Source organism: Apteryx mantelli, chromosome 14 (assembly GCF_036417845.1).
Source record: "Apteryx mantelli isolate bAptMan1 chromosome 14, bAptMan1.hap1, whole genome shotgun sequence".
NCBI lineage: Eukaryota > Metazoa > Chordata > Aves > Apterygiformes > Apterygidae > Apteryx > Apteryx mantelli.
In genome coordinates, this window is record NC_089991.1 from 26,744,342 (window position 1) to 26,769,368 (window position 25,027).

The following is a 25,027-nucleotide window of genomic DNA, read 5'->3' on the forward strand; positions in this document are numbered from 1 at the left end:
GCTGCAGAAATATGCTTATATAGGACCAATACAGTGGTGTTTTAAGTGGGAAGGTAAAGGTAATAAATCGGCTTCATTTGTAACTAAAACATATAGTAGCAAAAGAAAATTAGCTAAAAAACACCCAGCCTGGAATTGTACAAAAGTATATACTTGTGACACCCCGAAAAGTGAAGTTAGCTTTCCACCTGTGGTCCTTGCATTAAAGACAGGTTGTGCCTGCAGAGGAATTAAATACTCAATGAGTGAACCTGTAATACAATTCGGAGTGAGAATAGATTGTAGAACTACGATCAGGAGCATAGGAAATTTAGTTTGGGTTACAAGTGATGGACACTGGATGACTCACCTCCCCTTGGATGGGTTGGTAACTGAAATAACTTTAGGGTTACCAACTCTCTGCCCAATTTGGAAGAAAGCGCCATTTAAGGGTAGATTAGAAAATTTACGGATAATGAAGAGAGAAATAAAGGATGATGATTGGCAAGAACCATCATCCGGTGTAAAGTTAGGTTGGGCTTTAGAATCATTGTTTGCTCCAATTAGTACTCATCGGAATAGAGAAATGTTATACCGGTTGTTAGGACAAACGGAAAGGCTAGCAAGAGTGACTAAAGAAGGATTTAAGGAAATAAACTTACAATCACAGGCAACCACAAAAATGACCCTGCAAAATAGAATGGCATTAGATATGCTGTTACTAAAAGAACATGGGGTATGTGGTTATTTACGAGATAAGATTGATCATTGTTGTGTACATATTCCGAATGTTACAGCCGCAGTAGAACGTGATTTGTCTCAGCTAACACAAATTGAACATGCAACTGAGGAAGAAAGAGAAGAAAGTACCCATAATTGGGTTGCTGCTTTAGCAAAGTCATTTGGATTGAACATCTCTGGTTGGGTAGCATCTTTAATTCAATGGTGTATAATAATTATAATTATCATGTTAGCTATTATGGGAGTGTTGCGTTTGATTCAAAATATTGTTACTAAGGAACGGCAACACCTGGGAAAAATTTTAAAAGCCGTTACCAGGAAGACTCATGAATTGCCACCGCGATATGAAGATCTTGAACCAGCTATAATCACCAGCTCAAGACAATCACCCCTGGAATGAAGAAACGTGGGGAACCGAAGATGAAAATCCTTGCAGTCTGGAAGACTTGAAGTATTTTCAAAGGGGGGAATTGTTACATTATATTGATTAGAATAGGCTATACTTGGGATCCTCGTATGAAAGTATAATCACAGGTGTTGGGTAACTGTACGGTCTGATGAACTAGGTAAATGTTAAGCAAATCTTGGCAACAGTAACTGAAGAAACCGTAAATGGGAAACAATCATGTAACTTAGCAATTCTGTTGATTATGTTATGTAACCGAATTCTATAGCAACTCTGTTGATTATGCTATGCAACCGAATACTATATATGTGATGGAATCAATCAAAGGGGTGGGATTCTCAGCTTTGGACATGAGTCCCTGAGACCCCGGGCCCTGAATAAAGCACCGCATATAACTGCTTTTGTAGTTATGTGTTTCTTTACGGGCAACAGTTTTCTGGCGACCCAGGTGGGACTTCGGGAGTAGTGTTGACGGTTCGCTTTCCGATTTTGCTCCGTGCCGGCACCGAGGAATTCTCGGGGAGCCATCGGCTGCGCCCGCTCTGTGCTGCTCCTGACGTCCCAAAGTGGTAAGCCCGAAGGTGCTTTATTGTAATATTTGGTTGGGTGCCTGCCTAATAAGACGTGACGGCGATTCACGCAAGGTTGGGCTAACGAGCTCGAGGTCTGGTCTGTGGAAGCCTAGGCGCTGGCCGTCAGACGGAGCGAAAGCCCCGCAGGTCCAGCACTCACGGACATACGTGGCTGTCTCGTGAGTTTGGTTTGGTCTTTTGTTTCCCATCAGAGGCTATCTTTCCGTTTTCTACCCCGTAGATTTAGTGTGTGTGTGTGGAGTGAATGTGTAAGACCATGGTAATACCGGATAATTCTCCGTTAGGATGTTTATTAAAGCATTGGAAAAGTGCGGGATATTTTCAGAGTATGAGTAAAAGTTGATTTATAGATTATTGTATGAATTGGTGGCCACAATATGAGTATGATGGACCCCGGTGGCCTGAACACGGAAGTTTAGATCCGGGTGTTATAGGTCCATTAATGAGATATTGTCAAGAACTTGAAAAATGGGATGAAGTACCATATGTTGATCTATTTTATGATTTACGTAATCATCCAGATATGCAGAGAGAATGTGGAATGTTGTTGGTACATCCTGAAAAAGGTAAAACAAAATGTGAAGGATGTGTAAGTAATAAGAAGTGTATGACTTGTTTGGCAATACAAAATTCAATAAGAGAGCCAGAGGATGTATCACTTTTAGTATCACCGACGGCCCCTGCGATGTCCGATATAGATGCAGGGGACGATAGTGATACTGATGGTATTAAGGCGGTAAAACCGTCAGAATCAATTAATACTGGAGCGATCCAGATTAAGTTAACACCGAAGGGTTCGCCAGGGCATTCATCATGCCCAAGACAAGCGCAACGAACCCCAATTGCACAGAGAACAAGACAAGGGAGGAAGGAACAAGAGCAAAACAGTAAAGTATTATTAGCCCCTTTACGAGAGGCAATTTTGGGGACTGATAAAGTATATGTGAAAGTTCCTTTTTCCCCAGGAGATTTAGTAATTTGGAAGCAATCAGCTGGAAAGTGTACAATAATAGGGAAAAAGAAACCACAAAGAGAAATCAGGCAGGATTATTAGCAATGTTACAACGAGTAAATCAAGGAATAAGAGGCAGAAGTAGAGGACGAGGTCGAGGAGGATGCAGGGTAGGAGGCATGCGGGGAATACCTCAAAATCAGCTAGGGATAAATCAGTGTGCGTTTTGCAGACAACAGGGACATTGGAAAAATGAGTGCCCAGTGAAAATGAATTTGGCCCAGCAGACTTCAGTAGGAGAAACACCAATGGCAGAAACAATGATGTTAGGACATTTGGGGCAACATAGTAGCTGACTAAGTGATGGATTAAAAGTGACAATAGAAATTGATGGGGAAGAGAAACAATTATTGGTAGATACTGGGGCAACTTATTCTGTTTTAAATACTTGTTTAGGAAAGATAAGAGATACGATGATAACTGTGGTAGGAGCTACAGGAAAAACAGAGCAACGGCCCTTTCTGCGGCCATTGCATCTAAATTTTAGGGGAAAAGAATTAGATCATGAATTTCTCTATGTACCGGATTGTTCTACATCTTTGTTAGGACGAGACTTATTGTCAAGATTTAATGCTAAAATAATATTTGAAAATGGAAAAGCTAAGTTGCAGATACCTGAGGAAGAAATAGCTAGAATATTTATAGTAAAAGAAATAGCTAATACAACAATACCAATAGAGGTAGAAAACGCTGTAGTACCATGGGTATGGGAGACACAAATACCGGGATTAGCAAAAGCAGCAAAACCTGTCATAGTAGAATTGAAAGAAGGTGTCCAACCGGTAAGAGTTAGACAATATCCTATACAGTTAAAAGCTAGGAAAGGGGTAGCACCATTAATTGCAAAATTTTTGATGCACAATGTGTTAGAAGAATGTGAATCTGAATATAATACACCAATATTTCCTATAAGAAAACCTAACGGAGATTATAGGTTAGTTCAAGATTTAAGAGCTGTAAATGCAAATCCTTATACATTGTTAACATCTGTGGCAGAACAATTTAGATACTTTTCTGTAATTGATTTAAAAGACGCTTTCTTCTGCATCCCATTGGCATTACAAAGTAGGAAATTATTTGCGTTTGAATGGGAAAATCCGAATACAGGAAGAAAACGACAGCTGACCTGGACCAGGTTACCACAAGGCTTCAAAAATAGTCCTACGATATTTGGGAATCAACTGGCACGAGAACTGGAGGATTGGAAGGAGCAGGGATATTTTCAATTACCATCAAAAGCATACTTATTGTTGCAATATGTGGATGACATTTTCGTGGCGACAGAAAGGTATGAAAACTGCATTACTGTTACAGTTGCGTTAAAATTAACATTGGGAACAAAAAATGGAAGTATTTGTGCCCCACATGGTGATTGCAGTTTTGGAACAAAAGGGGGGTCATTGGTTGTCATCCAGTAGAATGTTGAAATATCAAGCAATATTGAGAGAACAGGATGATATATTTTTAAAGATAACAACATGTTTGAATCCCGCTGAATTTTTAGGTAGCAAAATAGAGGAAGGCGAGCTGGAACATGATTGTATCGAGGTGATTGAACAAACTTACGCCAGTAGGGTAGATCTGAAAGATATTCCTCTTGTAAATCCTGATTGGACATTATTCACTGACGGTAGCAGCTTTGTTGAGAATGGAACACGATATTCTGGATATGCTGTGGTTACTAAGCTTGAAGTAATTGAAGCAAAGGCATTAATGCCAGGAACGTCAGCGCAAAAAGCAGAACTGATCGCTCTAATTCGGGCTTTAATACTGAGTACGGATAAGAGAGTGAATATTTGGACAGATTCTAAATACGCTTTTGGAATAATACATATACATGGAGCCTTGTGGAAGGAAAGAGGATTGTTGACGGCTCAAGGTAGTATTATTAAATATCGAACCGAGATCTTACAGTTATTAGAGGCTGTGTTACTACCTCAGCAAGTGGCTGTAATGCATTGTCGAGGACATCAGAGGGATGACAGCGATGTGGCACAAGGAAACATGAAGGCAGACCAGGCAGCCAAAATTGCTGCACGGCAAGTATGGACTGAATTAGCTCTAATACCTACTAAGGTAAGCCCGATTACTGCTCATCTCTCTGTAAATCCCTTTTATACCCAAGAAGATGAAAAATTAGCCGATTTGGTAAAGGCACAGAAGAATTCACATGGATGGTATGTAACAGGTAATGGACAAGTAGTAGTGCCTGCTACAATTATGAAAAGAATAATACAAACTGAACATAATAAATGCCATTGGGGAGCAGAAGCATTGGTGCAGTTTTTAAAGCAGAGCATTATATCTGCACAAATGTTAACAATAGCAAAAGGGGTTAATGCGAAGTGTTCAGTATGTTTAAAGAATAATCCGGTAATACGAAAACAAATTCAAATGGGAACTTTGAAAGTGGGAATAGAACCAGGTGACTATTGGCAAGTGGATTTTGCAGAGTTACCTAAATCAAAAGGGTTTAAGTATTTACTGGTATATGTATGTACCTTTTCAGGATGGCCAGAGGCATTTCCCTGTAGAACGAATCAAGCTAGAGAAGTAGTAAAAACTTTATTAAAAGAGATCATACCTAGATTTGGGGTACCTTTAGGAATTTCTTCAGATCGAGGCCCACACTTTATAGCTAAAATAGTACAGGAAGTTAGTGAAATGCTTGGAATAAGATGGGATTTACATACACCATGGAGGCCACAGTCTAGTGGAAAGGTAGAAAGGATGAATCAAACATTAAAAGGGCAAATTAAAAAGATATGCCAGGAAGCTAAAATCCAATGGCCACAGGCATTGCCCCTTGCTTTATTGAGAATTCGCATAAAACCTAGAGAAGGGTTGTCTGTAAGTCCATATGAAATTCTGTATGGTAAGCCATATACTGCACCAACAAAGGGAATGGGAAGCGCAGATTTACACCTCCAAGGAGATCAAGATGTTTATAGTTATATAATTTCTTTAAGCAGATTACTCACAGCCTTACGTGCCGCGATCATCTGGAATCACCCTTTGCCATTGGAGAATCCAGTGCATGATATTCAACCAGGAGACCAAGTGTATGTTCGAAATTGGCAAACAGAGCCTTTAAAGGAACAGTGGCATGGACCTTATTTGGTACTATTGATAACATTTACCGCTGTAAAGGTAGCAGGAATTGATAATTGGATTCATTATACCAGAGTGAAGAAGGTACCATCACAATGGGGGGTAAAAATGATCACTCCTACAAAACTGAGATTTACATCTTGGTAATACTATGCTGGGTAGGATTAAGTAATGGTTTCGCTCAAATAATACATACATATGCTGCTGTATATATAGAAGAACGAATGGATGTAAATTTGACTTGTGATTTTATTGGAGATACGGGAAGTTCAATCCAAGACATTAGTTGCTATTGGCAGAAGAATGAGTCCAAATTGTCAACTGGGTTTACAATCCGATGGGATAGTGATACACGAAGGGGTACTATGATTTTATCATTGCGAAATGTAAGTAAGACAGATGTAGGAAACTACACCTGTATTGTTTGGATTAAAGAGAGTTTTGATTATGAAAAAAGGGCATTAGAGGTTACTGCAAAATCAGAGCCTGTGCAGAAAAGAAACAGAGCCAGGAGAGAATTAAAAGATTTGAAAAAGATGAAATGCAACCAATGCAAATAATCCAGGCACCACAACAGGAAACACAAGAAAATCTAATGATTGGTTTGATTCGAGATTTTGGGAAAATGCAGAATATATCTAGCATCACAGCATGCTTACCAATTCCAAGAGCTGCAGGGGACCCAATAGCATGGGGAATTATACCAGTACAGAGTTTTCCACAGGAAAAGAATAACACTATAATATGTACAACGGTCAGGAAAGAAAAGGATCAGAAAAAGGAATATTATATTCGGCAGAGCTGGAAATCTCCAGGAACAAGGAGTGAGTGTACGAAACTTCTAAATGCACAATTCACCCCGATAGGGAGGTTTAAAACTGTAGGATGGTGTAGTTATGATGAGATTCACACTACTACAGTAAAAGTACCATATACAGAAGTTGAATGTAATGAACAAAGTGGACAAATACAGTGGGATGATTGGGATAGTGTATGGGGAATGAGTTTGCTGCAGAAATATGCTTATATAGGACCAATACAGTGGTGTTTTAAGTGGGAAGGTAAAGGTAATAAATCGGCTTCATTTGTAACTAAAACATATAGTAGCAAAAGAAAATTAGCTAAAAAACACCCAGCCTGGAATTGTACAAAAGTATATACTTGTGACACCCCGAAAAGTGAAGTTAGCTTTCCACCTGTGGTCCTTGCATTAAAGACAGGTTGTGCCTGCAGAGGAATTAAATACTCAATGAGTGAACCTGTAATACAATTCGGAGTGAGAATAGATTGTAGAACTACGATCAGGAGCATAGGAAATTTAGTTTGGGTTACAAGTGATGGACACTGGATGACTCACCTCCCCTTGGATGGGTTGGTAACTGAAATAACTTTAGGGTTACCAACTCTCTGCCCAATTTGGAAGAAAGCGCCATTTAAGGGTAGATTAGAAAATTTACGGATAATGAAGAGAGAAATAAAGGATGATGATTGGCAAGAACCATCATCCGGTGTAAAGTTAGGTTGGGCTTTAGAATCATTGTTTGCTCCAATTAGTACTCATCGGAATAGAGAAATGTTATACCGGTTGTTAGGACAAACGGAAAGGCTAGCAAGAGTGACTAAAGAAGGATTTAAGGAAATAAACTTACAATCACAGGCAACCACAAAAATGACCCTGCAAAATAGAATGGCATTAGATATGCTGTTACTAAAAGAACATGGGGTATGTGGTTATTTACGAGATAAGATTGATCATTGTTGTGTACATATTCCGAATGTTACAGCCGCAGTAGAACGTGATTTGTCTCAGCTAACACAAATTGAACATGCAACTGAGGAAGAAAGAGAAGAAAGTACCCATAATTGGGTTGCTGCTTTAGCAAAGTCATTTGGATTGAACATCTCTGGTTGGGTAGCATCTTTAATTCAATGGTGTATAATAATTATAATTATCATGTTAGCTATTATGGGAGTGTTGCGTTTGATTCAAAATATTGTTACTAAGGAACGGCAACACCTGGGAAAAATTTTAAAAGCCGTTACCAGGAAGACTCATGAATTGCCACCGCGATATGAAGATCTTGAACCAGCTATAATCACCAGCTCAAGACAATCACCCCTGGAATGAAGAAACGTGGGGAACCGAAGATGAAAATCCTTGCAGTCTGGAAGACTTGAAGTATTTTCAAAGGGGGGAATTGTTACATTATATTGATTAGAATAGGCTATACTTGGGATCCTCGTATGAAAGTATAATCACAGGTGTTGGGTAACTGTACGGTCTGATGAACTAGGTAAATGTTAAGCAAATCTTGGCAACAGTAACTGAAGAAACCGTAAATGGGAAACAATCATGTAACTTAGCAATTCTGTTGATTATGTTATGTAACCGAATTCTATAGCAACTCTGTTGATTATGCTATGCAACCGAATACTATATATGTGATGGAATCAATCAAAGGGGTGGGATTCTCAGCTTTGGACATGAGTCCCTGAGACCCCGGGCCCTGAATAAAGCACCGCATATAACTGCTTTTGTAGTTATGTGTTTCTTTACGGGCAACAGTTTTCTGGCGACCCAGGTGGGACTTCGGGAGTAGTGTTGACGGTTCGCTTTCCGATTTTGCTCCGTGCCGGCACCGAGGAATTCTCGGGGAGCCATCGGCTGCGCCCGCTCTGTGCTGCTCCTGACGTCCCAAAGTGGTAAGCCCGAAGGTGCTTTATTGTAATATTTGGTTGGGTGCCTGCCTAATAAGACGTGACGGCGATTCACGCAAGGTTGGGCTAACGAGCTCGAGGTCTGGTCTGTGGAAGCCTAGGCGCTGGCCGTCAGACGGAGCGAAAGCCCCGCAGGTCCAGCACTCACGGACATACGTGGCTGTCTCGTGAGTTTGGTTTGGTCTTTTGTTTCCCATCAGAGGCTATCTTTCCGTTTTCTACCCCGTAGATTTAGTGTGTGTGTGTGGAGTGAATGTGTAAGACCATGGTAATACCGGATAATTCTCCGTTAGGATGTTTATTAAAGCATTGGAAAAGTGCGGGATATTTTCAGAGTATGAGTAAAAGTTGATTTATAGATTATTGTATGAATTGGTGGCCACAATATGAGTATGATGGACCCCGGTGGCCTGAACACGGAAGTTTAGATCCGGGTGTTATAGGTCCATTAATGAGATATTGTCAAGAACTTGAAAAATGGGATGAAGTACCATATGTTGATCTATTTTATGATTTACGTAATCATCCAGATATGCAGAGAGAATGTGGAATGTTGTTGGTACATCCTGAAAAAGGTAAAACAAAATGTGAAGGATGTGTAAGTAATAAGAAGTGTATGACTTGTTTGGCAATACAAAATTCAATAAGAGAGCCAGAGGATGTATCACTTTTAGTATCACCGACGGCCCCTGCGATGTCCGATATAGATGCAGGGGACGATAGTGATACTGATGGTATTAAGGCGGTAAAACCGTCAGAATCAATTAATACTGGAGCGATCCAGATTAAGTTAACACCGAAGGGTTCGCCAGGGCATTCATCATGCCCAAGACAAGCGCAACGAACCCCAATTGCACAGAGAACAAGACAAGGGAGGAAGGAACAAGAGCAAAACAGTAAAGTATTATTAGCCCCTTTACGAGAGGCAATTTTGGGGACTGATAAAGTATATGTGAAAGTTCCTTTTTCCCCAGGAGATTTAGTAATTTGGAAGCAATCAGCTGGAAAGTGTACAATAATAGGGAAAAAGAAACCACAAAGAGAAATCAGGCAGGATTATTAGCAATGTTACAACGAGTAAATCAAGGAATAAGAGGCAGAAGTAGAGGACGAGGTCGAGGAGGATGCAGGGTAGGAGGCATGCGGGGAATACCTCAAAATCAGCTAGGGATAAATCAGTGTGCGTTTTGCAGACAACAGGGACATTGGAAAAATGAGTGCCCAGTGAAAATGAATTTGGCCCAGCAGACTTCAGTAGGAGAAACACCAATGGCAGAAACAATGATGTTAGGACATTTGGGGCAACATAGTAGCTGACTAAGTGATGGATTAAAAGTGACAATAGAAATTGATGGGGAAGAGAAACAATTATTGGTAGATACTGGGGCAACTTATTCTGTTTTAAATACTTGTTTAGGAAAGATAAGAGATACGATGATAACTGTGGTAGGAGCTACAGGAAAAACAGAGCAACGGCCCTTTCTGCGGCCATTGCATCTAAATTTTAGGGGAAAAGAATTAGATCATGAATTTCTCTATGTACCGGATTGTTCTACATCTTTGTTAGGACGAGACTTATTGTCAAGATTTAATGCTAAAATAATATTTGAAAATGGAAAAGCTAAGTTGCAGATACCTGAGGAAGAAATAGCTAGAATATTTATAGTAAAAGAAATAGCTAATACAACAATACCAATAGAGGTAGAAAACGCTGTAGTACCATGGGTATGGGAGACACAAATACCGGGATTAGCAAAAGCAGCAAAACCTGTCATAGTAGAATTGAAAGAAGGTGTCCAACCGGTAAGAGTTAGACAATATCCTATACAGTTAAAAGCTAGGAAAGGGGTAGCACCATTAATTGCAAAATTTTTGATGCACAATGTGTTAGAAGAATGTGAATCTGAATATAATACACCAATATTTCCTATAAGAAAACCTAACGGAGATTATAGGTTAGTTCAAGATTTAAGAGCTGTAAATGCAAATCCTTATACATTGTTAACATCTGTGGCAGAACAATTTAGATACTTTTCTGTAATTGATTTAAAAGACGCTTTCTTCTGCATCCCATTGGCATTACAAAGTAGGAAATTATTTGCGTTTGAATGGGAAAATCCGAATACAGGAAGAAAACGACAGCTGACCTGGACCAGGTTACCACAAGGCTTCAAAAATAGTCCTACGATATTTGGGAATCAACTGGCACGAGAACTGGAGGATTGGAAGGAGCAGGGATATTTTCAATTACCATCAAAAGCATACTTATTGTTGCAATATGTGGATGACATTTTCGTGGCGACAGAAAGGTATGAAAACTGCATTACTGTTACAGTTGCGTTAAAATTAACATTGGGAACAAAAAATGGAAGTATTTGTGCCCCACATGGTGATTGCAGTTTTGGAACAAAAGGGGGGTCATTGGTTGTCATCCAGTAGAATGTTGAAATATCAAGCAATATTGAGAGAACAGGATGATATATTTTTAAAGATAACAACATGTTTGAATCCCGCTGAATTTTTAGGTAGCAAAATAGAGGAAGGCGAGCTGGAACATGATTGTATCGAGGTGATTGAACAAACTTACGCCAGTAGGGTAGATCTGAAAGATATTCCTCTTGTAAATCCTGATTGGACATTATTCACTGACGGTAGCAGCTTTGTTGAGAATGGAACACGATATTCTGGATATGCTGTGGTTACTAAGCTTGAAGTAATTGAAGCAAAGGCATTAATGCCAGGAACGTCAGCGCAAAAAGCAGAACTGATCGCTCTAATTCGGGCTTTAATACTGAGTACGGATAAGAGAGTGAATATTTGGACAGATTCTAAATACGCTTTTGGAATAATACATATACATGGAGCCTTGTGGAAGGAAAGAGGATTGTTGACGGCTCAAGGTAGTATTATTAAATATCGAACCGAGATCTTACAGTTATTAGAGGCTGTGTTACTACCTCAGCAAGTGGCTGTAATGCATTGTCGAGGACATCAGAGGGATGACAGCGATGTGGCACAAGGAAACATGAAGGCAGACCAGGCAGCCAAAATTGCTGCACGGCAAGTATGGACTGAATTAGCTCTAATACCTACTAAGGTAAGCCCGATTACTGCTCATCTCTCTGTAAATCCCTTTTATACCCAAGAAGATGAAAAATTAGCCGATTTGGTAAAGGCACAGAAGAATTCACATGGATGGTATGTAACAGGTAATGGACAAGTAGTAGTGCCTGCTACAATTATGAAAAGAATAATACAAACTGAACATAATAAATGCCATTGGGGAGCAGAAGCATTGGTGCAGTTTTTAAAGCAGAGCATTATATCTGCACAAATGTTAACAATAGCAAAAGGGGTTAATGCGAAGTGTTCAGTATGTTTAAAGAATAATCCGGTAATACGAAAACAAATTCAAATGGGAACTTTGAAAGTGGGAATAGAACCAGGTGACTATTGGCAAGTGGATTTTGCAGAGTTACCTAAATCAAAAGGGTTTAAGTATTTACTGGTATATGTATGTACCTTTTCAGGATGGCCAGAGGCATTTCCCTGTAGAACGAATCAAGCTAGAGAAGTAGTAAAAACTTTATTAAAAGAGATCATACCTAGATTTGGGGTACCTTTAGGAATTTCTTCAGATCGAGGCCCACATTTTATAGCTAAGATAGTACAGGAAGTTAGTGAAATGCTTGGAATAAGATGGGATTTACATACACCATGGAGGCCACAGTCTAGTGGAAAGGTAGAAAGGATGAATCAAACATTAAAAGGGCAAATTAAAAAGATATGCCAGGAAGCTAAAATCCAATGGCCACAGGCATTGCCCCTTGCTTTATTGAGAATTCGCATAAAACCTAGAGAAGGGTTGTCTGTAAGTCCATATGAAATTCTGTATGGTAAGCCATATACTGCACCAACAAAGGGAATGGGAAGCGCAGATTTACACCTCCAAGGAGATCAAGATGTTTATAGTTATATAATTTCTTTAAGCAGATTACTCACAGCCTTACGTGCCGCGATCATCTGGAATCACCCTTTGCCATTGGAGAATCCAGTGCATGATATTCAACCAGGAGACCAAGTGTATGTTCGAAATTGGCAAACAGAGCCTTTAAAGGAACAGTGGCATGGACCTTATTTGGTACTATTGATAACATTTACCGCTGTAAAGGTAGCAGGAATTGATAATTGGATTCATTATACCAGAGTGAAGAAGGTACCATCACAATGGGGGGTAAAAATGATCACTCCTACAAAACTGAGATTTACATCTTGGTAATACTATGCTGGGTAGGATTAAGTAATGGTTTCGCTCAAATAATACATACATATGCTGCTGTATATATAGAAGAACGAATGGATGTAAATTTGACTTGTGATTTTATTGGAGATACGGGAAGTTCAATCCAAGACATTAGTTGCTATTGGCAGAAGAATGAGTCCAAATTGTCAACTGGGTTTACAATCCGATGGGATAGTGATACACGAAGGGGTACTATGATTTTATCATTGCGAAATGTAAGTAAGACAGATGTAGGAAACTACACCTGTATTGTTTGGATTAAAGAGAGTTTTGATTATGAAAAAAGGGCATTAGAGGTTACTGCAAAATCAGAGCCTGTGCAGAAAAGAAACAGAGCCAGGAGAGAATTAAAAGATTTGAAAAAGATGAAATGCAACCAATGCAAATAATCCAGGCACCACAACAGGAAACACAAGAAAATCTAATGATTGGTTTGATTCGAGATTTTGGGAAAATGCAGAATATATCTAGCATCACAGCATGCTTACCAATTCCAAGAGCTGCAGGGGACCCAATAGCATGGGGAATTATACCAGTACAGAGTTTTCCACAGGAAAAGAATAACACTATAATATGTACAACGGTCAGGAAAGAAAAGGATCAGAAAAAGGAATATTATATTCGGCAGAGCTGGAAATCTCCAGGAACAAGGAGTGAGTGTACGAAACTTCTAAATGCACAATTCACCCCGATAGGGAGGTTTAAAACTGTAGGATGGTGTAGTTATGATGAGATTCACACTACTACAGTAAAAGTACCATATACAGAAGTTGAATGTAATGAACAAAGTGGACAAATACAGTGGGATGATTGGGATAGTGTATGGGGAATGAGTTTGCTGCAGAAATATGCTTATATAGGACCAATACAGTGGTGTTTTAAGTGGGAAGGTAAAGGTAATAAATCGGCTTCATTTGTAACTAAAACATATAGTAGCAAAAGAAAATTAGCTAAAAAACACCCAGCCTGGAATTGTACAAAAGTATATACTTGTGACACCCCGAAAAGTGAAGTTAGCTTTCCACCTGTGGTCCTTGCATTAAAGACAGGTTGTGCCTGCAGAGGAATTAAATACTCAATGAGTGAACCTGTAATACAATTCGGAGTGAGAATAGATTGTAGAACTACGATCAGGAGCATAGGAAATTTAGTTTGGGTTACAAGTGATGGACACTGGATGACTCACCTCCCCTTGGATGGGTTGGTAACTGAAATAACTTTAGGGTTACCAACTCTCTGCCCAATTTGGAAGAAAGCGCCATTTAAGGGTAGATTAGAAAATTTACGGATAATGAAGAGAGAAATAAAGGATGATGATTGGCAAGAACCATCATCCGGTGTAAAGTTAGGTTGGGCTTTAGAATCATTGTTTGCTCCAATTAGTACTCATCGGAATAGAGAAATGTTATACCGGTTGTTAGGACAAACGGAAAGGCTAGCAAGAGTGACTAAAGAAGGATTTAAGGAAATAAACTTACAATCACAGGCAACCACAAAAATGACCCTGCAAAATAGAATGGCATTAGATATGCTGTTACTAAAAGAACATGGGGTATGTGGTTATTTACGAGATAAGATTGATCATTGTTGTGTACATATTCCGAATGTTACAGCCGCAGTAGAACGTGATTTGTCTCAGCTAACACAAATTGAACATGCAACTGAGGAAGAAAGAGAAGAAAGTACCCATAATTGGGTTGCTGCTTTAGCAAAGTCATTTGGATTGAACATCTCTGGTTGGGTAGCATCTTTAATTCAATGGTGTATAATAATTATAATTATCATGTTAGCTATTATGGGAGTGTTGCGTTTGATTCAAAATATTGTTACTAAGGAACGGCAACACCTGGGAAAAATTTTAAAAGCCGTTACCAGGAAGACTCATGAATTGCCACCGCGATATGAAGATCTTGAACCAGCTATAATCACCAGCTCAAGACAATCACCCCTGGAATGAAGAAACGTGGGGAACCGAAGATGAAAATCCTTGCAGTCTGGAAGACTTGAAGTATTTTCAAAGGGGGGAATTGTTACATTATATTGATTAGAATAGGCTATACTTGGGATCCTCGTATGAAAGTATAATCACAGGTGTTGGGTAACTGTACGGTCTGATGAACTAGGTAAATGTTAAGCAAATCTTGGCAACAGTAACTGAAGAAACCGTAAATGGGAAACAATCATGTAACTTAGCAATTCTGTTGATTATGTTATGTAACCGAATTCTATAGCAACTCTGTTGATTATGCTATGCAACCGAATACTATATATGTGATGGAATCAATCAAAGGGGTGGGATTCTCAGCTTTGGACATGAGTCCCTGAGACCCCGGGCCCTGAATAAAGCACCGCATATAACTGCTTTTGTAGTTATGTGTTTCTTTATGGGCAACAGTTTTCTGGCGACCCAGGTGGGACTTCGGGAGTAGTGTTGACGGTTCGCTTTCCGATTTTGCTCCGTGCCGGCACCGAGGAATTCTCGGGGAGCCATCGGCTGCGCCCGCTCTGTGCTGCTCCTGACGTCCCAAAGTGGTAAGCCCGAAGGTGCTTTATTGTAATATTTGGTTGGGTGCCTGCCTAATAAGACGTGACGGCGATTCACGCAAGGTTGGGCTAACGAGCTCGAGGTCTGGTCTGTGGAAGCCTAGGCGCTGGCCGTCAGACGGAGCGAAAGCCCCGCAGGTCCAGCACTCACGGACATACGTGGCTGTCTCGTGAGTTTGGTTTGGTCTTTTGTTTCCCATCAGAGGCTATCTTTCCGTTTTCTACCCCGTAGATTTAGTGTGTGTGTGTGGAGTGAATGTGTAAGACCATGGTAATACCGGATAATTCTCCGTTAGGATGTTTATTAAAGCATTGGAAAAGTGCGGGATATTTTCAGAGTATGAGTAAAAGTCGATTTATAGATTATTGTATGAATTGGTGGCCACAATATGAGTATGATGGACCCCGGTGGCCTGAACACGGAAGTTTAGATCCGGGTGTTATAGGTCCATTAATGAGATATTGTCAAGAACTTGAAAAATGGGATGAAGTACCATATGTTGATCTATTTTATGATTTACGTAATCATCCAGATATGCAGAGAGAATGTGGAATGTTGTTGGTACATCCTGAAAAAGGTAAAACAAAATGTGAAGGATGTGTAAGTAATAAGAAGTGTATGACTTGTTTGGCAATACAAAATTCAATAAGAGAGCCAGAGGATGTATCACTTTTAGTATCACCGACGGCCCCTGCGATGTCCGATATAGATGCAGGGGACGATAGTGATACTGATGGTATTAAGGCGGTAAAACCGTCAGAATCAATTAATACTGGAGCGATCCAGATTAAGTTAACACCGAAGGGTTCGCCAGGGCATTCATCATGCCCAAGACAAGCGCAACGAACCCCAATTGCACAGAGAACAAGACAAGGGAGGAAGGAACAAGAGCAAAACAGTAAAGTATTATTAGCCCCTTTACGAGAGGCAATTTTGGGGACTGATAAAGTATATGTGAAAGTTCCTTTTTCCCCAGGAGATTTAGTAATTTGGAAGCAATCAGCTGGAAAGTGTACAATAATAGGGAAAAAGAAACCACAAAGAGAAATCAGGCAGGATTATTAGCAATGTTACAACGAGTAAATCAAGGAATAAGAGGCAGAAGTAGAGGACGAGGTCGAGGAGGATGCAGGGTAGGAGGCATGCGGGGAATACCTCAAAATCAGCTAGGGATAAATCAGTGTGCATTTTGCAGACAACAGGGACATTGGAAAAATGAGTGCCCAGTGAAAATGAATTTGGCCCAGCAGACTTCAGTAGGAGAAACACCAATGGCAGAAACAATGATGTTAGGACATTTGGGGCAACATAGTAGCTGACTAAGTGATGGATTAAAAGTGACAATAGAAATTGATGGGGAAGAGAAACAATTATTGGTAGATACTGGGGCAACTTATTCTGTTTTAAATACTTGTTTAGGAAAGATAAGAGATACGATGATAACTGTGGTAGGAGCTACAGGAAAAACAGAGCAACGGCCCTTTCTGCGGCCATTGCATCTAAATTTTAGGGGAAAAGAATTAGATCATGAATTTCTCTATGTACCGGATTGTTCTACATCTTTGTTAGGACGAGACTTATTGTCAAGATTTAATGCTAAAATAATATTTGAAAATGGAAAAGCTAAGTTGCAGATACCTGAGGAAGAAATAGCTAGAATATTTATAGTAAAAGAAATAGCTAATACAACAATACCAATAGAGGTAGAAAACGCTGTAGTACCATGGGTATGGGAGACACAAATACCGGGATTAGCAAAAGCAGCAAAACCTGTCATAGTAGAATTGAAAGAAGGTGTCCAACCGGTAAGAGTTAGACAATATCCTATACAGTTAAAAGCTAGGAAAGGGGTAGCACCATTAATTGCAAAATTTTTGATGCACAATGTGTTAGAAGAATGTGAATCTGAATATAATACACCAATATTTCCTATAAGAAAACCTAACGGAGATTATAGGTTAGTTCAAGATTTAAGAGCTGTAAATGCAAATCCTTATACATTGTTAACATCTGTGGCAGAACAATTTAGATACTTTTCTGTAATTGATTTAAAAGACGCTTTCTTCTGCATCCCATTGGCATTACAAAGTAGGAAATTATTTGCGTTTGAATGGGAAAATCCGAATACAGGAAGAAAACGACAGCTGACCTGGACCAGGTTACCACAAGGCTTCAAAAATAGTCCTACGATATTTGGGAATCAACTGGCACGAGAACTGGAGGATTGGAAGGAGCAGGGATATTTTCAATTACCATCAAAAGCATACTTATTGTTGCAATATGTGGATGACATTTTCGTGGCGACAGAAAGGTATGAAAACTGCATTACTGTTACAGTTGCGTTAAAATTAACATTGGGAACAAAAAATGGAAGTATTTGTGCCCCACATGGTGATTGCAGTTTTGGAACAAAAGGGGGGTCATTGGTTGTCATCCAGTAGAATGTTGAAATATCAAGCAATATTGAGAGAACAGGATGATATATTTTTAAAGATAACAACATGTTTGAATCCCGCTGAATTTTTAGGTAGCAAAATAGAGGAAGGCGAGCTGGAACATGATTGTATCGAGGTGATTGAACAAACTTACGCCAGTAGGGTAGATCTGAAAGATATTCCTCTTGTAAATCCTGATTGGACATTATTCACTGACGGTAGCAGCTTTGTTGAGAATGGAACACGATATTCTGGATATGCTGTGGTTACTAAGCTTGAAGTAATTGAAGCAAAGGCATTAATGCCAGGAACGTCAGCGCAAAAAGCAGAACTGATCGCTCTAATTCGGGCTTTAATACTGAGTACGGATAAGAGAGTGAATATTTGGACAGATTCTAAATACGCTTTTGGAATAATACATATACATGGAGCCTTGTGGAAGGAAAGAGGATTGTTGACGGCTCAAGGTAGTATTATTAAATATCGAACCGAGATCTTACAGTTATTAGAGGCTGTGTTACTACCTCAGCAAGTGGCTGTAATGCATTGTCGAGGACATCAGAGGGATGACAGCGATGTGGCACAAGGAAACATGAAGGCAGACCAGGCAGCCAAAATTGCTGCACGGCAAGTATGGACTGAATTAGCTCTAATACCTACTAAGGTAAGCCCGATTACTGCTCATCTCTCTGTAAATCCCTTTTATACCCAAGAAGATGAAAAATTAGCCGATTTGGTAAAGGCACAGAAGAATTCACATGGATGGTATGTAACAGGTAATGGACAAGTAGTAGTGCCTGCTACAATTATGAAAAGAATAATACAAACTGAACATAATAAATGCCATTGGGGAGCAGAAGCATTGGTGCAGTTTTTAAAGCAGAGCATTATATCTGCACAAATGTTAACAATAGCAAAAGGGGTTAATGCGAAGTGTTCAGTATGTTTAAAGAATAATCCGGTAATACGAAAACAAATTCAAATGGGAACTTTGAAAGTGGGAATAGAACCAGGTGACTATTGGCAAGTGGATTTTGCAGAGTTACCTAAATCAAAAGGGTTTAAGTATTTACTGGTATATGTATGTACCTTTTCAGGATGGCCAGAGGCATTTCCCTGTAGAACGAATCAAGCTAGAGAAGTAGTAAAAACTTTATTAAAAGAGATCATACCTAGATTTGGGGTACCTTTAGGAATTTCTTCAGATCGAGGCCCACATTTTATAGCTAAGATAGTACAGGAAGTTAGTGAAATGCTTGGAATAAGATGGGATTTACATACACCATGGAGGCCACAGTCTAGTGGAAAGGTAGAAAGGATGAATCAAACATTAAAAGGGCAAATTAAAAAGATATGCCAGGAAGCTAAAATCCAATGGCCACAGGCATTGCCCCTTGCTTTATTGAGAATTCGCATAAAACCTAGAGAAGGGTTGTCTGTAAGTCCATATGAAATTCTGTATGGTAAGCCATATACTGCACCAACAAAGGGAATGGGAAGCGCAGATTTACACCTCCAAGGAGATCAAGATGTTTATAGTTATATAATTTCTTTAAGCAGATTACTCACAGCCTTACGTGCCGCGATCATCTGGAATCACCCTTTGCCATTGGAGAATCCAGTGCATGATATTCAACCAGGAGACCAAGTGTATGTTCGAAATTGGCAAACAGAGCCTTTAAAGGAACAGTGGCATGGACCTTATTTGGTACTATTGATAACATTTACCGCTGTAAAGGTAGCAGGAATTGATAATTGGATTCATTATACCAGAGTGAAGAAGGTACCATCACAATGGGGGGTAAAAATGATCACTCCTACAAAACTGAGATTTACATCTTGGTAATACTATGCTGGGTAGGATTAAGTAATGGTTTCGCTCAAATAATACATACATATGCTGCTGTATATATAGAAGAACGAATGGATGTAAATTTGACTTGTGATTTTATTGGAGATACGGGAAGTTCAATCCAAGACATTAGTTGCTATTGGCAGAAGAATGAGTCCAAATTGTCAACTGGGTTTACAATCCGATGGGATAGTGATACACGAAGGGGTACTATGATTTTATCATTGCGAAATGTAAGTAAGACAGATGTAGGAAACTACACCTGTATTGTTTGGATTAAAGAGAGTTTTGATTATGAAAAAAGGGCATTAGAGGTTACTGCAAAATCAGAGCCTGTGCAGAAAAGAAACAGAGCCAGGAGAGAATTAAAAGATTTGAAAAAGATGAAATGCAACCAATGCAAATAATCCAGGCACCACAACAGGAAACACAAGAAAATCTAATGATTGGTTTGATTCGAGATTTTGGGAAAATGCAGAATATATCTAGCATCACAGCATGCTTACCAATTCCAAGAGCTGCAGGGGACCCAATAGCATGGGGAATTATACCAGTACAGAGTTTTCCACAGGAAAAGAATAACACTATAATATGTACAACGGTCAGGAAAGAAAAGGATCAGAAAAAGGAATATTATATTCGGCAGAGCTGGAAATCTCCAGGAACAAGGAGTGAGTGTACGAAACTTCTAAATGCACAATTCACCCCGATAGGGAGGTTTAAAACTGTAGGATGGTGTAGTTATGATGAGATTCACACTACTACAGTAAAAGTACCATATACAGAAGTTGAATGTAATGAACAAAGTGGACAAATACAGTGGGATGATTGGGATAGTGTATGGGGAATGAGTTTGCTGCAGAAATATGCTTATATAGGACCAATACAGTGGTGTTTTAAGTGGGAAGGTAAAGGTAATAAATCGGCTTCATTTGTAACTAAAACATATAGTAGCAAAAGAAAATTAGCTAAAAAACACCCAGCCTGGAATTGTACAAAAGTATATACTTGTGACACCCCGAAAAGTGAAGTTAGCTTTCCACCTGTGGTCCTTGCATTAAAGACAGGTTGTGCCTGCAGAGGAATTAAATACTCAATGAGTGAACCTGTAATACAATTCGGAGTGAGAATAGATTGTAGAACTACGATCAGGAGCATAGGAAATTTAGTTTGGGTTACAAGTGATGGACACTGGATGACTCACCTCCCCTTGGATGGGTTGGTAACTGAAATAACTTTAGGGTTACCAACTCTCTGCCCAATTTGGAAGAAAGCGCCATTTAAGGGTAGATTAGAAAATTTACGGATAATGAAGAGAGAAATAAAGGATGATGATTGGCAAGAACCATCATCCGGTGTAAAGTTAGGTTGGGCTTTAGAATCATTGTTTGCTCCAATTAGTACTCATCGGAATAGAGAAATGTTATACCGGTTGTTAGGACAAACGGAAAGGCTAGCAAGAGTGACTAAAGAAGGATTTAAGGAAATAAACTTACAATTACAGGCAACCACAAAAATGACCCTGCAAAATAGAATGGCATTAGATATGCTGTTACTAAAAGAACATGGGGTATGTGGTTATTTACGAGATAAGATTGATCATTGTTGTGTACATATTCCGAATGTTACAGCCGCAGTAGAACGTGATTTGTCTCAGCTAACACAAATTGAACATGCAACTGAGGAAGAAAGAGAAGAAAGTACCCATAATTGGGTTGCTGCTTTAGCAAAGTCATTTGGATTGAACATCTCTGGTTGGGTAGCATCTTTAATTCAATGGTGTATAATAATTATAATTATCATGTTAGCTATTATGGGAGTGTTGCGTTTGATTCAAAATATTGTTACTAAGGAACGGCAACACCTGGGAAAAATTTTAAAAGCCGTTACCAGGAAGACTCATGAATTGCCACCGCGATATGAAGATCTTGAACCAGCTATAATCACCAGCTCAAGACAATCACCCCTGGAATGAAGAAACGTGGGGAACCGAAGATGAAAATCCTTGCAGTCTGGAAGACTTGAAGTATTTTCAAAGGGGGGAATTGTTACATTATATTGATTAGAATAGGCTATACTTGGGATCCTCGTATGAAAGTATAATCACAGGTGTTGGGTAACTGTACGGTCTGATGAACTAGGTAAATGTTAAGCAAATCTTGGCAACAGTAACTGAAGAAACCGTAAATGGGAAACAATCATGTAACTTAGCAATTCTGTTGATTATGTTATGTAACCGAATTCTATAGCAACTCTGTTGATTATGCTATGCAACCGAATACTATATATGTGATGGAATCAATCAAAGGGGTGGGATTCTCAGCTTTGGACATGAGTCCCTGAGACCCCGGGCCCTGAATAAAGCACCGCATATAACTGCTTTTGTAGTTATGTGTTTCTTTACGGGCAACAGTTTTCTGGCGACCCAGGTGGGACTTCGGGAGTAGTGTTGACGGTTCGCTTTCCGATTTTGCTCCGTGCCGGCACCGAGGAATTCTCGGGGAGCCATCGGCTGCGCCCGCTCTGTGCTGCTCCTGACGTCCCAAAGTGGTAAGCCCGAAGGTGCTTTATTGTAATATTTGGTTGGGTGCCTGCCTAATAAGACGTGACGGCGATTCACGCAAGGTTGGGCTAACGAGCTCGAGGTCTGGTCTGTGGAAGCCTAGGCGCTGGCCGTCAGACGGAGCGAAAGCCCCGCAGGTCCAGCACTCACGGACATACGTGGCTGTCTCGTGAGTTTGGTTTGGTCTTTTGTTTCCCATCAGAGGCTATCTTTCCGTTTTCTACCCCGTAGATTTAGTGTGTGTGTGTGGAGTGAATGTGTAAGACCATGGTAATACCGGATAATTCTCCGTTAGGATGTTTATTAAAGCATTGGAAAAGTGCGGGATATTTTCAGAGTATGAGTAAAAGTTGATTTATAGATTATTGTATGAATTGGTGGCCACAATATGAGTATGATGGACCCCGGTGGCCTGAACACGGAAGTTTAGATCCGGGTGTTATAGGTCCATTAATGAGATATTGTCAAGAACTTGAAAAATGGGATGAAGTACCATATGTTGATCTATTTTATGATTTACGTAATCATCCAGATATGCAGAGAGAATGTGGAATGTTGTTGGTACATCCTGAAAAAGGTAAAACAAAATGTGAAGGATGTGTAAGTAATAAGAAGTGTATGACTTGTTTGGCAATACAAAATTCAATAAGAGAGCCAGAGGATGTATCACTTTTAGTATCACCGACGGCCCCTGCGATGTCCGATATAGATGCAGGGGACGATAGTGATACTGATGGTATTAAGGCGGTAAAACCGTCAGAATCAATTAATACTGGAGCGATCCAGATTAAGTTAACACCGAAGGGTTCGCCAGGGCATTCATCATGCCCAAGACAAGCGCAACGAACCCCAATTGCACAGAGAACAAGACAAGGGAGGAAGGAACAAGAGCAAAACAGTAAAGTATTATTAGCCCCTTTACGAGAGGCAATTTTGGGGACTGATAAAGTATATGTGAAAGTTCCTTTTTCCCCAGGAGATTTAGTAATTTGGAAGCAATCAGCTGGAAAGTGTACAATAATAGGGAAAAAGAAACCACAAAGAGAAATCAGGCAGGATTATTAGCAATGTTACAACGAGTAAATCAAGGAATAAGAGGCAGAAGTAGAGGACGAGGTCGAGGAGGATGCAGGGTAGGAGGCATGCGGGGAATACCTCAAAATCAGCTAGGGATAAATCAGTGTGCGTTTTGCAGACAACAGGGACATTGGAAAAATGAGTGCCCAGTGAAAATGAATTTGGCCCAGCAGACTTCAGTAGGAGAAACACCAATGGCAGAAACAATGATGTTAGGACATTTGGGGCAACATAGTAGCTGACTAAGTGATGGATTAAAAGTGACAATAGAAATTGATGGGGAAGAGAAACAATTATTGGTAGATACTGGGGCAACTTATTCTGTTTTAAATACTTGTTTAGGAAAGATAAGAGATACGATGATAACTGTGGTAGGAGCTACAGGAAAAACAGAGCAACGGCCCTTTCTGCGGCCATTGCATCTAAATTTTAGGGGAAAAGAATTAGATCATGAATTTCTCTATGTACCGGATTGTTCTACATCTTTGTTAGGACGAGACTTATTGTCAAGATTTAATGCTAAAATAATATTTGAAAATGGAAAAGCTAAGTTGCAGATACCTGAGGAAGAAATAGCTAGAATATTTATAGTAAAAGAAATAGCTAATACAACAATACCAATAGAGGTAGAAAACGCTGTAGTACCATGGGTATGGGAGACACAAATACCGGGATTAGCAAAAGCAGCAAAACCTGTCATAGTAGAATTGAAAGAAGGTGTCCAACCGGTAAGAGTTAGACAATATCCTATACAGTTAAAAGCTAGGAAAGGGGTAGCACCATTAATTGCAAAATTTTTGATGCACAATGTGTTAGAAGAATGTGAATCTGAATATAATACACCAATATTTCCTATAAGAAAACCTAACGGAGATTATAGGTTAGTTCAAGATTTAAGAGCTGTAAATGCAAATCCTTATACATTGTTAACATCTGTGGCAGAACAATTTAGATACTTTTCTGTAATTGATTTAAAAGACGCTTTCTTCTGCATCCCATTGGCATTACAAAGTAGGAAATTATTTGCGTTTGAATGGGAAAATCCGAATACAGGAAGAAAACGACAGCTGACCTGGACCAGGTTACCACAAGGCTTCAAAAATAGTCCTACGATATTTGGGAATCAACTGGCACGAGAACTGGAGGATTGGAAGGAGCAGGGATATTTTCAATTACCATCAAAAGCATACTTATTGTTGCAATATGTGGATGACATTTTCGTGGCGACAGAAAGGTATGAAAACTGCATTACTGTTACAGTTGCGTTAAAATTAACATTGGGAACAAAAAATGGAAGTATTTGTGCCCCACATGGTGATTGCAGTTTTGGAACAAAAGGGGGGTCATTGGTTGTCATCCAGTAGAATGTTGAAATATCAAGCAATATTGAGAGAACAGGATGATATATTTTTAAAGATAACAACATGTTTGAATCCCGCTGAATTTTTAGGTAGCAAAATAGAGGAAGGCGAGCTGGAACATGATTGTATCGAGGTGATTGAACAAACTTACGCCAGTAGGGTAGATCTGAAAGATATTCCTCTTGTAAATCCTGATTGGACATTATTCACTGACGGTAGCAGCTTTGTTGAGAATGGAACACGATATTCTGGATATGCTGTGGTTACTAAGCTTGAAGTAATTGAAGCAAAGGCATTAATGCCAGGAACGTCAGCGCAAAAAGCAGAACTG